The sequence below is a fragment of the Lutra lutra genome, chromosome 6 (assembly GCF_902655055.1).
Source record: "Lutra lutra chromosome 6, mLutLut1.2, whole genome shotgun sequence".
Taxonomy (NCBI): Eukaryota; Metazoa; Chordata; class Mammalia; order Carnivora; family Mustelidae; genus Lutra; species Lutra lutra.
In genome coordinates, this window is record NC_062283.1 from 65,309,937 (window position 1) to 65,324,656 (window position 14,720).

A 14,720-nucleotide genomic window follows, 5' to 3' on the forward strand; every position below is an offset into this window, starting at 1 on the left:
GAGGGTGCCCTTATATCAGTATTAGCCTTCTCAGTTCATGTCTATGTTCCAACAGTAGCCTATTGAATAAGTAGTCTGGCTGTATAAGACAATAACCAAACAGATACTTTGCTGTTATAGCTAGAGTTTCTCTCGGTTCAGGTTATTATCATGTGAAGAGGCAGACTTTAGAATTGTTCTTCTGGCCAATGCCCCCTTAACATCTCAGGGATTGGACATGGTCTGGTGGTCAGTTATCAAGAACCATATTTCCCTCTCATCAAGGAAAAATGACTGTTAGCAAAAATACTCATTCAAGTCCAACTCTTCTGGTCTCTGTAATATCCAGCACAAACACACACCTTTTAGTTCCACTATTTGCATCCATTCTCTACCCACCCTTGCCAAAACCTCTTACAAAATGAAACCTGGAGAAGTCCTCTGCCTCTCCATCTCTGCACCAAGTACCAATTAATCAAATATTTGAAAACTTACTTTGTGCTGGGAACACTCCAAGGTACTGGGCATACACCAAATGTGTTGGAAGCACACCAAATGGAATTGGAAGCACCAGAGCTCTATTGGCCTCATGTTTAAGCCAGAGGGTTAGGAAGCCAGAAATATGCAGGCAAAGCCTACAGACTAACAAGTGTCAGACAATCTATTAAAAAAGTGTATAAGCTCAGACTACTGCTCAGGATATGGAGGAACAACGAGTCAAATATGTTTCTATTGACCACTTCCATCACTGAGTACAGATAGCTAGACTTCAGGACCTCAAGCAATCCCCAGAATGGTAGGAGAAGGTGGCATCAGTTCAATTACTGTTCTGATTTCCAAAGGTGTTATAGCTGGAGGGCATCAGATATTACTCTTCGCTGGTGTCCAGTTCTTTTGATAGGAAGCTTGGAGGGCACATCTCTATGGCTGTTACAGTCCAACCCCTATGCCATTTGGATATAGTTTTCTATACATGTTCAAAGAACAGGTCCTCCAGGGTTCTGGTAGGTGTCTTGAACTGAAAGAAAACTTCTTATAAATACTAGTGTGATGAATTATCCTATTGCTTTAATTGTCCTCAGAACCACAACTAGTGCTCATTCCTTCACTTCCTGCTATATTCCAATCCTCTCTGCTCTCAGATCTCACCTCTGCTGGTCTTCATGATTTACCTAGGTACCTTTTTGGTTTGGGTGCAATTATAAATGGGATTGATTTTCCTTGACTTTTCTGCTTCAATGTTTAGTGCATAGAAATGCAACTGACACCTGTGCATCGACTTTTTTTTTTTTTAATCTTGCCACTTTGCTGAATTCCTCTATCATTCTAGTAACTTCTTGCTGGAGTCTTTTGGGTTTTCTACACAGAATATCCTTCATCTGTGAAGAGTGAAAATTTGACTTCTTTGCTGATGTGGATGCCTTTTATTCTTATCTGATTGCAGAGGCTAAGACTTCTAGTACTATGTTAAATAGTAATGGTGAGAGTGGAAATCCCTGTCGTATTCCTGACCTTTGGGGCAAAGCTGTTTTTCCCCATTGAGGATGAGATTTGCTGTGGGTTTTTCTTATCTGGCTTCTAGGATATTGAGGTATTTTCCCTCTATCCTTATACTACAGAGCCTTTTAATCAAGAAAGGATACTTCGCTTTGTCAATGCTTTTTCTGCATCTGTTGAGAAGATCATATGGTTTTTATCCTTTTTATTAATGTGATGTGTCATGTTAATTTGGGAATGTTGAACCAACCTTGCAGCCCAGGGACAAATCTCACTTGGTTGTGATGAATAATCTTTCTAATGTACTGTTGGATCCTACTGGCTAGTATCTTTGAAAATGTTTGCATCGGTGATCATGAGGGATATTGGTCCATAATTCTTTTTGATTGGGTGTTTTGTCTGGCTTAGGGATCAAGGTAATGCTGGTCTCATAGAAAAAGTTTAGAAGTTTTCCTTCCTTCCTTTATTGGAACAGTTTCAGAAGAGTAGGTACTAATTCTTTACGTGTTTGTAGGATTCCCCTGGGAAGACATCCAGCCATGGATTCTAACTTATTGGGAGCTTTTTTATTACTGTTTCAATTTCTTTCCTAGTTGTAGGTCTGTTCCAGTTTTCTATTTCTTGTTTTGTTAGTTTGTATCTAGGAATGCATCCATTTCTTCCAGATTGCCTAATATATTGGCATATAATTACTCATAATATTCTCTTATTGTATTTCTTTGTTGTGATCTCTTTTGTTCATAATTATATTTGGGTCCTTCCTCTTTTTCTTTTTGTAAGTCTGGCTAGGGATTTATCTATCTATCTTTCAAAGAACCACCTCCTAATTTTGTTAATCTATTTTTTTAATTAATTAATTTATTTTAACATTTTTTAAATTTATTTTCAGCATAACAGTATTCATTGTTTTTGTACCACACCCAGTGCTCCATGCAATCCGTGCCCTCTCTAATACCCACCACCTGGTTCCCCCAACCTCCCATCCCCCCACCTCTTCAAACCCTTCAGATTGTTTTTCAGAGTCCATAGTCTCTCATTGTTCACCTCCCCTTCCATTTTTTAAAAATTTCTATTTCATTGATTTCTGCTCCAGTCGTTATTTCTCCTATTCTGGATTTAAAGTTTATCTGTTCTTTCTCCAGCTCCTTTAGGTATAAAGTTAGGTTGTATAAGATTTATTTCTTGAAAAAAACTTGTATTGCATTTCATACTTCCCTCTTAAGACTGCCTTTGCTGTATCCCAAAGGTTCTGAACTGTCATGTTTTCATTTGTGTCCATATATTCTAATTCCTTAATTTCCTGGTTGATCCCATTTTTCTTTTTTTTTCCTTTATTTTTCTTTCAGATTTTATTTATTTACCAGAAGGAAAGAACCCAAGCAGGGAGAGTGGCAAACAGAGGGAGAATGAGGCTCCCCACTGAGCAAGAAGCCCGATGCAGTACTTGATCCCAGTACCCTGGGATCATGACCTGAGCCAAAGCCAGACACTCAACCAACTGAGCCACCTAGGCATCCACCATTCATTTTTTAGTAGGATACGGTTTAACCTCTATGTATTTGTCATCCTTCCCATTTTGTTGTTGTTGTTGTTGACTTCAAGTTTTAAAGGACTGTAATCTGAAAATATGCATGGAATAATCTCAATCTTTTTGTACTGGTTGAGACCTGATTTGTGACCCAATATGTGATCTCTTCTGGAGAATATTGTTCCTTTCTGGTCTTTGACAAGAGAGGCCAAAAGTAACAAAGGATCCCCTTTTAATTCTTGCAGGGCTGATTTAGTGTTCACAAATTCCTTTAGCTTTTGTCTGTCCTGAAAGCTCTTTATTTCTCCTTCCAGTCTGAATGACAGCCTTGCTGGATAAAATATTCCTGGCTGCATATTTTTCCAATTTAGCACATTGAATATATCCTGCCAGCCCTTCCTGGCCTGTCAGGTCTCTGTGGACAGGTCTTCTGCCAGCCTTATGTTTCTACCCTTGTAGGTTAAGGGTACAAGGGTACAAGAACTGTCCTGAATGCTTTCAAGATTTTCTTTCTCTGATTTGCAAGCCTCACTATTACGTTACTCTAATTTTTTGAGGGAGGGTTCTCTGTACCTCCTGAACTTGAATGCCTGTTTCCTTCCCAGATTAGGGATGTTCTTTGCTATGATTTGTTCAAATAAACATTCTGCCTCTCTCATCTTCTAGGACCCCTGTTATCTAGATATTTCATTTTACAGTATTGCTAATTTCTCAGTCTTCTTTCATGATCCAATAGTTTTTTTTTTCTCAGCTTCCTTATTTTCCATCATTTTGTCTTTGATATCACTGACTCTTTTCTACCTTATATTATCTTCACTATTAGAGCTTCCATTTGTGACTGCATCTCAGTAATGGCATTTTTAATTTCAGCCTAACTAGATTTTCATTCTTATTTCTATAGTAAAGGATTCTCTAGTGTCTATGCTTTTTTTTTTCAAGCCCAGCTACTAACTTCTATAACCACTATATTCATTCATTCATTTATTTAAATGTTTTATTTTCAGTGTTCCAAGAGTCATTGTTTATGCACCACACCTACTGTTCCTTGTAATATGTGCCCTCCTTAATATCCACCACCAGGCTCACCCATTCCCCCACCCCCTCCCTTCCAAAACCCTCAGTTTGTTTGAGTCCAGTCTCTCATGGTTCATCTACCCCTCTGATTTCACGCAACTTACTTTTCCTTTCCTTCTCCTAATGTCCTTCATGTTATTCCTTATGTTCCACAAGTAAGTGAAACTATGATAATTGACTCTCTGCTTGACTTATTTCACTCAGCATAATCTCTAGTCCCATCCATGTTGATACAAAAGTTGGGTATTCCTCCTTCCTAATGGAGGCATAATATTCCATTGTATATACGGACCATATCTTCTTTATCCATTCATCTGTTGAAGAGCATCTTGACTCTTTCCACAGTTTGGTGATTGTGGTCATTGCTGCTATGAACATTGGGGTAAAAATGGCCCTTCTTTTCAGTACATCTGTATCTTTGGGGTAAATACCCAGTAATGCAGTTGCAGGGTCCTAGGGTAGCTCTATTTTTAATTTCTTAAGGAATCTCCACACTGTTTTCCAAAGTGGCTGCACCAACTTGCATTCCCACCAACAGTGTAGGAGGGTTCCCCTTTCTCCACATCCTCTCCAATACTTGTTGTTTCTTATCTTATTAATTTTGGCCATTCTAAATGGTATAAGGTGGTATCTCAGTGTGTCTTTTTAAATTTTTATTAATTTCAGTGTTCCAGAATTCATTGTTTATGCACCACACCCAGTGCTCCATGCAATACATGACCTACACAATACCCACCAGACTCACCCCCCCACCCAAAACCCTCAGTTCTTCAGAGTCCACAGTCTCTCATGGTTTGTCTCCCCCTCCAATGTGGTTTTGATTTGAATCTCCCTGATGGCTAATGATGAACATTTTTTTCATGTGTTTGTTAGCCATTCCTATGTCTTCTTTGGAGAAGTGTTTGTTCATGTCTTCTGCCCATTTTTTTTGACATGATTATCATTTCAAGTGTTGAGTTTGCAGAGTTCTTTATAGATCTTGGATATAAGCCTTCTGTACTGTCATTTGTGAATATCTTCTTCCATTCCATGGGTTGCCTCTTTGTTTTGTTAACTGTTTCCTTTGCCTTACAGAAGCTTTTTATTTTGCTGAAGTCCAAAAGTTCATTTTTGTTTTTGTTTCCTTTGCCTTTGGAGACATATCTTGAAGGAAAGTGCTGTGGGTGATGTTGAAGAGTATGACCATTATTTAAATTCTAGTTTAGACATTTTTCTTATATCCATATTGATTAAATCCCTGGCAGTGAGTACTTCCTCCTGTTCATTCTTTTGGGGTGAATTTCCCCCATCTAGTCATTGTGTCCAGAAAGGAAAGGAGGAAAGAAAAAGCAAAAAGCAATAACACTACTTTGGAAAGCATTTCTGGTGTATGCTGTGTACATCCTGCTGTTGTGTTTTGGCTACTTTTTCCCATTGGCCCTTCCTCTAAAGAGTTCCTCCTTTTTGGTAGTGGGGAGTGTTTGGACCTTTAAGTAGGTGTGCTTCGATAAGTCTCTAGGAAAAGTGAGTCCCTGATATGAATATTCTATCATGCCAAATGTATCTGCTGCTTTCTTTGAATGCTGATATTCTGTGACAAGCTATGTCATTTACTTAGATGTTTATGTTCAATATTTTGGGTATCTGCAGCCAGAGCAGAGAAGTGTTGCCAGGTGGGGATAAGTAGGCACATCTTGACCTATGGCCTGCACAACTGCTTCAGTTTCTGGAGGAGTGATAATCTAGCCAGGACTCTTGCCTGGTGTGTCTCAGAGCACCCCATCTCCTGCCCCACTTCTCAAGGTTGTACCATCTCCAAGAAAATCCAGCTTTAGGATTGCTTCTATCAATAGCCTTAGCCTGCAGGAGAGGTACCACTTTGAAATATGGAACCCCTTTCACAGTACATTGAAGGCCTTGATTAATGATATATCTGTGTCCTCTCATGGAACATCTGGATTTTCTGGTCTGATGCAATTCATTACAGAATGCCCACCTCCCAGAGATTTCTAGTGCTTTCTTCTTTGCTCTGCAATTTCAGAATGATACAGATGGTCAATTCTAAGGAAAGTTAAAATACCTAAGTTACCTAAAACTGAAATTGCCTTATCTCTGGGAGTTCTTACCAGTGTTTAACTAGTGTCCTGAGAAAGTACTCCTAAGTTTTACATTCTTCTCCTTTGAACAAGCATCCTTAAAATCTAGTCCTATAAATATTCCTTGGGTTTCTGATACTTGCTAACTAGTTCTAATAGCTTCTTGGGGTATAATTGATTTCTTCCTTTATTGAACCCCAGTACGTCCTAATCTCAACTATGTTGAGGTATGCTGAGATTTAATCCTGGTTATTAACCTGGCATTCAGGAAAGGATTCTCCCTATGGGGTAGTCTGTTAGCTTGTGTGGTAGAAGCCTTTGTGGTGTCTTCCTAAATTGGGGAGGAGGAGGCAAGGTCCTAATAGAGGTAGGTCCCTGCTATTGGCCATAAAGGCATTGGTTCAGGGCTGACTAAAGGATCTCAACCTTTAGGCACATCTACTCAGATTTCCCCACCCCATGTTTCACAGTCCCCAGGTTTTTTGAACTAGGGCTCTGACATTGTGACTGACCTGCCTTCACAGAGCATTCAACCATCTTTTTTAAGCTTGGTGACTTTAAGACCCTGAATTTGTTCCTCAGCTGTGTCCACTCTATTGCAGGAGATGAGGGCCTCTTAGAAGCTAGCTACCAGAGAGACCCTCTGGCTCTCATTGGCCTTAATGAACTCTTCAGTCTCTCATCCTTCAGCAGGGCATCACTACAATGTACTAATTAGCCAATTCCATTTCCCTTGTACTTAAAGACCTGAATCCTTGCACTGGCCGGAGAATCCCCTCCACTCCCCCTTAACAGGAACATTTTCTTGATCATGGTTGGCAAATCAATTGCTAAAAATTTTCACCACCCTGTATCAGGAGCTACTAATATCACACATCAGTTGGGATTGGGTCCTTCCTGGCTGTCTGGACAGAGGTGATTCAGTCCCCAAACCACTTCTAACTATATTGAGTCCTCAAGAGAGTAGATGCTGAGCAAAGTTGGAAACAAGACTTATAAGGGAAAATACCTAAGAGAAAAGGAAGAAGAGGCAGGCATCAGGAAGGCAAGCGTTCAGATGGCAATGCTGATCTGACACTGATTGATAGGAAGGATGGAAGATTAGGTAGCAACTCAGACTGCAGTGCCATCCTGAGAGTCTTAATTCCAAAAAGAAGATTCGCTGCAAAGAGATTCGCTGCAAAGAATACCTACAGAGGAGTTCTTAGAAATGTTCTGGTTACCCTTGCTATGCTCTATCTTGAGTGTGGCCTTAGTTCACACGCTGTGGTGGATCTTGCAGGTGCTGCAGATGGAGGCTGTTGGCTAGTGCATTCCCTGACGATCTGACAGCATACTTCTGCCTGAACATCAGTTGAGGCAGATGAAGTCCACAGGAACATCAGTCTAGGCAAATGTGTTCTCATGGGAGAGATGGATAAGATTTAAACAAGCTATTTTTAATTAGTGATAAATTCTATAAAGTTAAAGATGGGGTCTGGAAGGAATTGTAAAGACAAAGAGTGGTCAGGAATCTTTCAGAGAGGACATTAACATTTGCTCCTCTTTTAAATTTTTGGGTTTTAGAATGTAAGGACTTTAACAGAGATCACTTGAGATGGAGGGCATGCCAAATAAGAGTCCTGGAGCATAAGTAGCTAGGAATGCTTGAAGGACCAAAAGGAAGTCATGTGGCTAATATTTTTTTGTGTGTGTGACCAACATTTATCTTTCTCTTCAAATTAAAACAAAAATTTTTAGAAATTTAAAAGAATTACAGTAGAGTACCACAACAAAAAAGTATCATGTAATAGTCATTCATTTTTCCCAATGTGGCTAATATTTAATGAGCAGAGGGGAAAGGCAGTGAAAAGGAGGGACTATGTCATGAAGAATCCCAAGTCCATTGTAAAGAATGTAGGTTTCATTCTATAACAAATGGAAAGCCATGAGGAAAGTTTCAAGCAGTGGAGCATGGAGCAACATGAATCCCTTTTTAAATCCTCAATCACTCTCCCTCCACTCTTGGTCCCTATAATCTGCTCATAGAGGAGCAGAAAAAATGTTGCTAGGGCTAAGGTGGGTTGGTAGAAATTAAAAAGTTGGATAGATCCAGAGTGTATTTTAGATTTATAAATATATATTTCTATCTAGAAATGAAGTGAACAGTGCCTGCTGTTAGGTATAGAGAATGAAGGTGAAGGAGAAGGATTCCTAGCTTTCTGTCTCCCTGAGTAGATTTTAGTGCCACCAATAAGATGGAAGGACTAGAATAAAGTTTGGAGTAAATCCAAATTTTTTTGCCCGCTTAACTTGAGATGCCTATTATGGTGCCCATGTAGAAATGTCATGTAGATGCTTGGATGAATCAGGAGCTTAAAAGTATTCAAAGCAAGAAATTCTAAGTTGTATCTATTGTTCTCTATGGCTATGTGGGAGGACAGTCTTGTTGCTGCTGATTTTACTACATATCCTCAGAAATTTGACCCAGTAGAAGTTCTTGAATAACAAGTGGCAATTACATGCTTTATAATCAACTTTAGGGAGCTGTCAGTCATTAGCCAAAGATCTGGCATTGCTTTATGAATTTGAAGCAATGGCAGTAAAGGTATCCCAGAGAGGCAAGAGGGGAATGCTCAAGGCTAAAGGTACATACAAACTCCTCAGAACATTAGTACCAAGATATGCATATCAAGGTGTGTCCTAGTTCCCACTGGACTTGGTATTTCTCTTAGGGTTTCAGAACCAAAAGACTAGTGATTTCAGCAAAGTGAAAACTAGCTTGGTCATCAACGATTTCTTTCATAATGGCCACAGAGCTAGACTTCAGGGCTTAAACCAGAAGGTTTAAGCAAACAGAGTAGGTTGCAGGTAACAAAACATGGAGAGCCTAGGAGTATTCCTTTAAGGAAGAGCTATCCTGAGTGTTAAGTAGAAAATCAGAGGTTCAGGAAATGGTCCATGGCCAGACTAGAAGATGATTTGAATTAAAAGACAGAATAACTCAATTTTCCTCTTGTGCCTCTCCTCCTTTATGAAAATGGCTGTGTTGAAGACTCACCTCCCCAGTGATAGCCACACAATCTGCTAAACAACTTGAAAGGGCATGTGTGACTTGGGAGTTTGAGATCAAGACAAGAGGGTATGTCCTTTAAGAATCAGTGTCAAATACTTTCATTTCTGGTCTAGAACAAGGACAATGACCAAAGCATCCTGGAAATCCCCACATCCAGAGTTGACTTCATGTCCACTACTATGCATCTAGGTACAGTTAACAAGTAGAGAAGTCAGTGAAATAGGTGAATTAGAGGCTTTGAGTGAGGGATAAGTTAATGGCACTGATAATCCGTGATAAGCAACAAGTTGCTTAACTCTTGGAGGAGCAGTTAGATATAGACATGTTTACAAAGTTATGCCTTAGCCTTCTGGAGTATGGCTTCCCTGGACTATTGGTAGTTGATTATATTAGAGCATGAACTCATGGAGGGTGGTCTGAGGATCAATCTAGTATATTTAGTCTGACCATTAAAATCATGGTCCCAAGATGGGAATTAAGCTGACATTCAATATTTTTAAAAGACGGTTAGAGAAAGTTATTTTATGTGCTCAAAAGATAAGGACCCTGAGCTTTTGCAAGCTGGCTTGGGCCTGTTTCATACCGCCATGCTAAGTAGTGCCTTATTAGGGATAAACTCTTGTTGTTTGGCACATCTAATGGTTATAGATCAATTTGCTCATGGTTTGCTTCTAGATCTATTACTTGCTATTTATGATTAGTGGCTCATGTATTAAGGTGCCTCTAAATATCCCATGCCCCAAACATTAACCCATGACAACTGAAAGAGATGGCAATTTAGTGGCTTATTCTTTAAATAAATCAGCTGTTAATAGTCTGGGTCCACTCAGGAAGCCAAAGCCAAAGCTAAGTAGTTCAATAGAAGGAATTAATGTGGGCAGTAAGCTACAAAGGCATTTTAAGAGCTGGAAGCCAAACAGGAGATCCTGAAGAAATCCAGACTACCAGCAAAAAGCCACTTCTAGGGACACCTGGGTGGCTCAGTGGGCTAAAGCCTCTGCCTTTGGCTCAGGTCATGATCCCAGGGTCCTGAGATCGAGCCCCACATCAGGCTCTCTGCTCAGCAGGAAGCCTGCCTCCTCCTCTCTCTCTGCCTGCCTGTCTGCCTACTTGTGATCTGTCTGTCAAATAAACAAAATCTTAAAAAAAAAAAAAAGCCACTTCTACCCTTAGGGATTGGAAGGTCAAGGAGCAATGGTAATACTATAGTAGGGGAGATTGCACAGAGGGGTTTAGAACCATGGAAGGGGATGCCTGGAAGAAACTGAACAAGGGCTCACTCTAGAAGATGAAGTGAAATGGCTACTGCTGGAGAGATTCTGCTGAAGTTGTGATATACCCTGGTGTCTCCCTTCTGCCTGCCTTCCAGTCCCCCACCAAAGCTTCCTGTTGGCCAAGCCCAGCTGAAAGCCAGATAGCAAGGTAGCCTAGGGAACAATTTGCTCTTGGGGTCATGAAACTTTCTTCTTGCTTTGGTCTGTGTTATACAGCAAAGACAAGGGTTAGCACAACATCCTAACCACTTTATACCTAGGATGTACTCTTCAATGTTTACCAGCCAAGAATAGTCTGCCTTCTGGTTCCCTGGTTCTCTCATCAGTGAATAATGTACCTGACACATGTTTAATATCAAATTACCTAAGATTTTATCATGAGCCAGTATGGTGTGATGGATAAAATTGGTACTGGAAACACCAGGTACATAATACATTCATAGGAAGGAGCAGTTTTTAAAAAGGATAACAGGGTAACCAGGATTTCAGGATTCTTGCTACTTGATTTTTTTAAAATCTTTTTTTTTAACTTATTTTCAGCATAACAGTATTCATTGTTTTTGTACCACACCCAGTGCTCCATGCAATCCGTGCCCTAATACCCACCACCTGGTTCCCCCAACCTCCCACTCCCCCACCTCTTCAAATCCTTCAGATTGTTTTTCAGAGTCCATAGTCTCTCATGGTTCACCTCCCCCTTCTCCTAACTCCCCATGTCCTCCATGCTACTTGTTATGCTCCACAAATAAGTGAAACCATATGATAATTGATTCTCTCTGCTTGACTTATTTCACTCAGCATAATCTCTTCCAGTCCCATCCATGTTGCTACAAAAGTTGGGTATTCATCCTTTCTGATGGAGGCATAATACTCCATAGTGTATAGAGACCACATCTTCCTTATCCATTCGTCTGTTGAAGGGCATCTTGGTTCTTTCCACAGTTTGGCGACCGTGGCCATTGCTGCTATAAACATTGGGGTACAGATGGCCCTTATTTTCACTACATCTGTATCTTTGGGGTAAATACCCAGTAGTGCAATTGCAGGGTCATAGGGAAGCTCTATTTTTAATTTCTTGAGGAATCTCCACACTGTTCTCCAAAGTGGCTGCACCAACTTGCATTCCCACCAACAGTGTAAGAGGGTTCCCCTTTCTCCACATCCCCTCCAACACATGTTTCCTGTCTTGCTAATTTTGGCCATTCTAACTGGTGTAAGGTGATATCTCAATGTGGTTTTAATTTGAATCTCCCTGATGGCTAGTGATGAACATTTTTTCATGTGTCTGATAGCCATTTGTATGTCTTCATTGGAGAAGTGTCTGTTCATATCTTCTGCCCAGTTTTTGATATGATTATCTGTTTTGTGTGTTGAGTTTGAGGAGTTCTTTATAGATCCTGGATATCAATCTTTTGCTACTTGATTTTTATATTAGCAGATCCAGTAACTTAATACTGTGATCTAATTGGCCTTTAGTTGTCTGTGGGGAGGCCTAGTAACTGTTTTCAGAGGTGACATTGAGAGCATCTAGAGTCATAGCTCTAGAAATGAATGTGATCTAGTAACCTATGGCATTGGGACAATACTCCTAAGAGAGTAGTTCTAGTAACTACTGGAGGGATAAAAGATGGAATGCAAATCTAACATTCTGAGGAGGGCACAACACCCACCTGGATGGCTCTAGGACTGTGAGCCCTGGAAACACCACTGCTTCCCATCTTCCAACTGTCAGCCTGAGATTTCTTAACAGATCAGCATTGGCTCCCATCTCCCCTCCTCAGCCATCAAGCCTGAAGAAACCATATAGGAGCAAACATGGAATCCAGGAATAATTACCATGGGGGGCTTCTGGACCGACTAAAAGGGGTCGGGGCTCTTCATGTGATATGAGGTGGTATACTTAAGATGACTAGGCTAGTTCATGGCATCAGAAAGATACCCAGAACTCTGTGCAGCTCTAAGAAAATCTCAGTTACCCTAACAGGTACTTTCTGGTACCAAGACTGCCCATAGAGGGATCCTATGTTAAGCAGAACTAGCCAGGTTCTGGTGTGCTGTGTCCTGCCCAGTCATTGGCGAGGAGCTACTTGGGTGAAGACAGTCCTTATTTCTGATATTACAGCAGATCCCAAAGAAGCTGCAGCTGAAGGCTGTCCACTAACTGCATAAATTGGGTGGATTCTCTCAGGGAGATCTGAGTGGTACATCTCCATGGTTGCCACAATGCCCATATAATTGTTTTTACACTCCAGGTGTCCTAATTGGACAATGGTTACTACTCGTAATTGCACTAGGGCAATAGGCATAAACTGGAACTACCTGGGCAAGCTGACCCATACCATGTCCATAAGTATAATGGCTGTGCCCTGAGATAAAGAGCAGCTGGCAGAGCTGTGTTAGAGAATGTGACTTCAGTTCTGCTCTCGGCCTCTTCCACATGATTGCTTTGAGATAATCACTGACTGTTGCCTAGCAGAAATCTATAGCAACACCACATGCTGATACAGATGTTTACTAAATAAAATCAGGTTAGCATGGAAGCCCTGATAGCTAAGGGGGAAATGATCAGCCCTCACTTGTTTTCAATCTTGGGCATTCAGTTCTTCATCCTGTCCTCATATGGAGCTGAAGAATTCCGGTCTGGGATCCTGCTTCTTCCTAGTGCTGCCCCTCTCAAGGAGGGAGCCCATAATCTAAAGTTTCTTCCTGGAAATTACAAAACAACTTCTTCCCCGAAATTACCAGTGCTGAAACAACCAGAATCTTGCCTTTTGGTCTCTATTCAACATGGTATTATTGGATAAATCCTATCCTCCTTAGGGAACTGGCATTTTCACAGGCCCAAACAAGACCCTGGAGTACAATACGTCAAAAGGAAAATTGAACAACACAGACCATTGGAAGCAGAAATACTGGAACATTCAGACTGAAAACATAAATTAGAACAAATAGACCCAAGATAAAAGGTCTTTTCATTAAATGTGGTGCATAAACAATGAATTCTGTTATGCTGAAAAGAAATTTAAAAAAATGAAAACAAAAATCAAAATCAGATGTAAGAAAAAAATAGTTAATAAGACATAATGGAAGAACAGATAAAGCTGAAGAAAAAAATATTGAGTCAAAGATCAGATTGAGGAACTCTCTCTGAAGGGACAGACACATAGAAAATAAGGAAATAGTAGAGGATAGAAAAACTATAAACAAGCACATAGCTTCAAAAGAAAAAGCTGAAGTAGTAAAACTTACCCAGACACAATTTCACTTTCCAAGAGCTTGTAGAATGTAGAAAGAAGCTCTACAAGTAGGTGCAATAACAAAGACACTTAAACCATTCCTGGGATTCCTGGGTGGCTCAGTCATTATCTGCCTTTGGCTGGGGTCATGATCCCAGGGCCCTGAGATCAAGCTCCCTGCTCAGTGGGAAGCCTGCTTCTCCCTCTCCGACTCCCTCTGCTTGTGTTCCCTCTCTCACTGTGTCTTTCTCTGTCAAATAAATAAAACCTTAAAAAAAATCCAAAAGCTTCCAGACAAATCACCTACAGAACAAGAATCAGAATCTCACAGGGTTCAAACACTGGATGAAGAAGCTGCTAGAGAACAGTTCTTAAAGAATTGAACTTGATTTTATGCACCACTTTAAAACTACATATGTAGAAAATAATCTGAACAATGTGCCCAGTATTCAGCTTTAGGAACTACATTTTTTTTTCAGTCATTTCTACCTGAAATGTAGATACAGGTAAGAAACTTTACGGGTTTCTACCTTAGTTTGCCTTGCTGAAATTCTTTCAAAGCAAATACATGGCCTCATATCCTTCTACCCACAAATATGGACTGAAAAGATTTTGTTTTGTGTTTTTTTCCTTTTGGTAATCCCTGTCTTGCATCTACAAAACCAACAATCTCTTAATCTAGTCAAACTGCACTGCTTGTATCAAATGTCCTACAGCTGGCTCATTCAATTTGGGCTCCAAACAAGTCCACTGCCTTTGGTTGTTGCCTTACCCAAGTTCTCTAGAAAATAGAACTGAGGCAAACACTGATTGGTAATGTTTAATCAGGGAGGTGCAACTCCCAAGCAGCAGTAAGGGAAAAGGAATATAAAAAAAGAATAGAAAATACATATAAACTTGTGTGTTGCCACTGCTTCACAAGACCACAGCTAGTTTCTGCATCTGAATCATAGCATAGGGGGAAGAAGGAAGAATTCATCTGTGGATTTGTCCTGCCCTTTA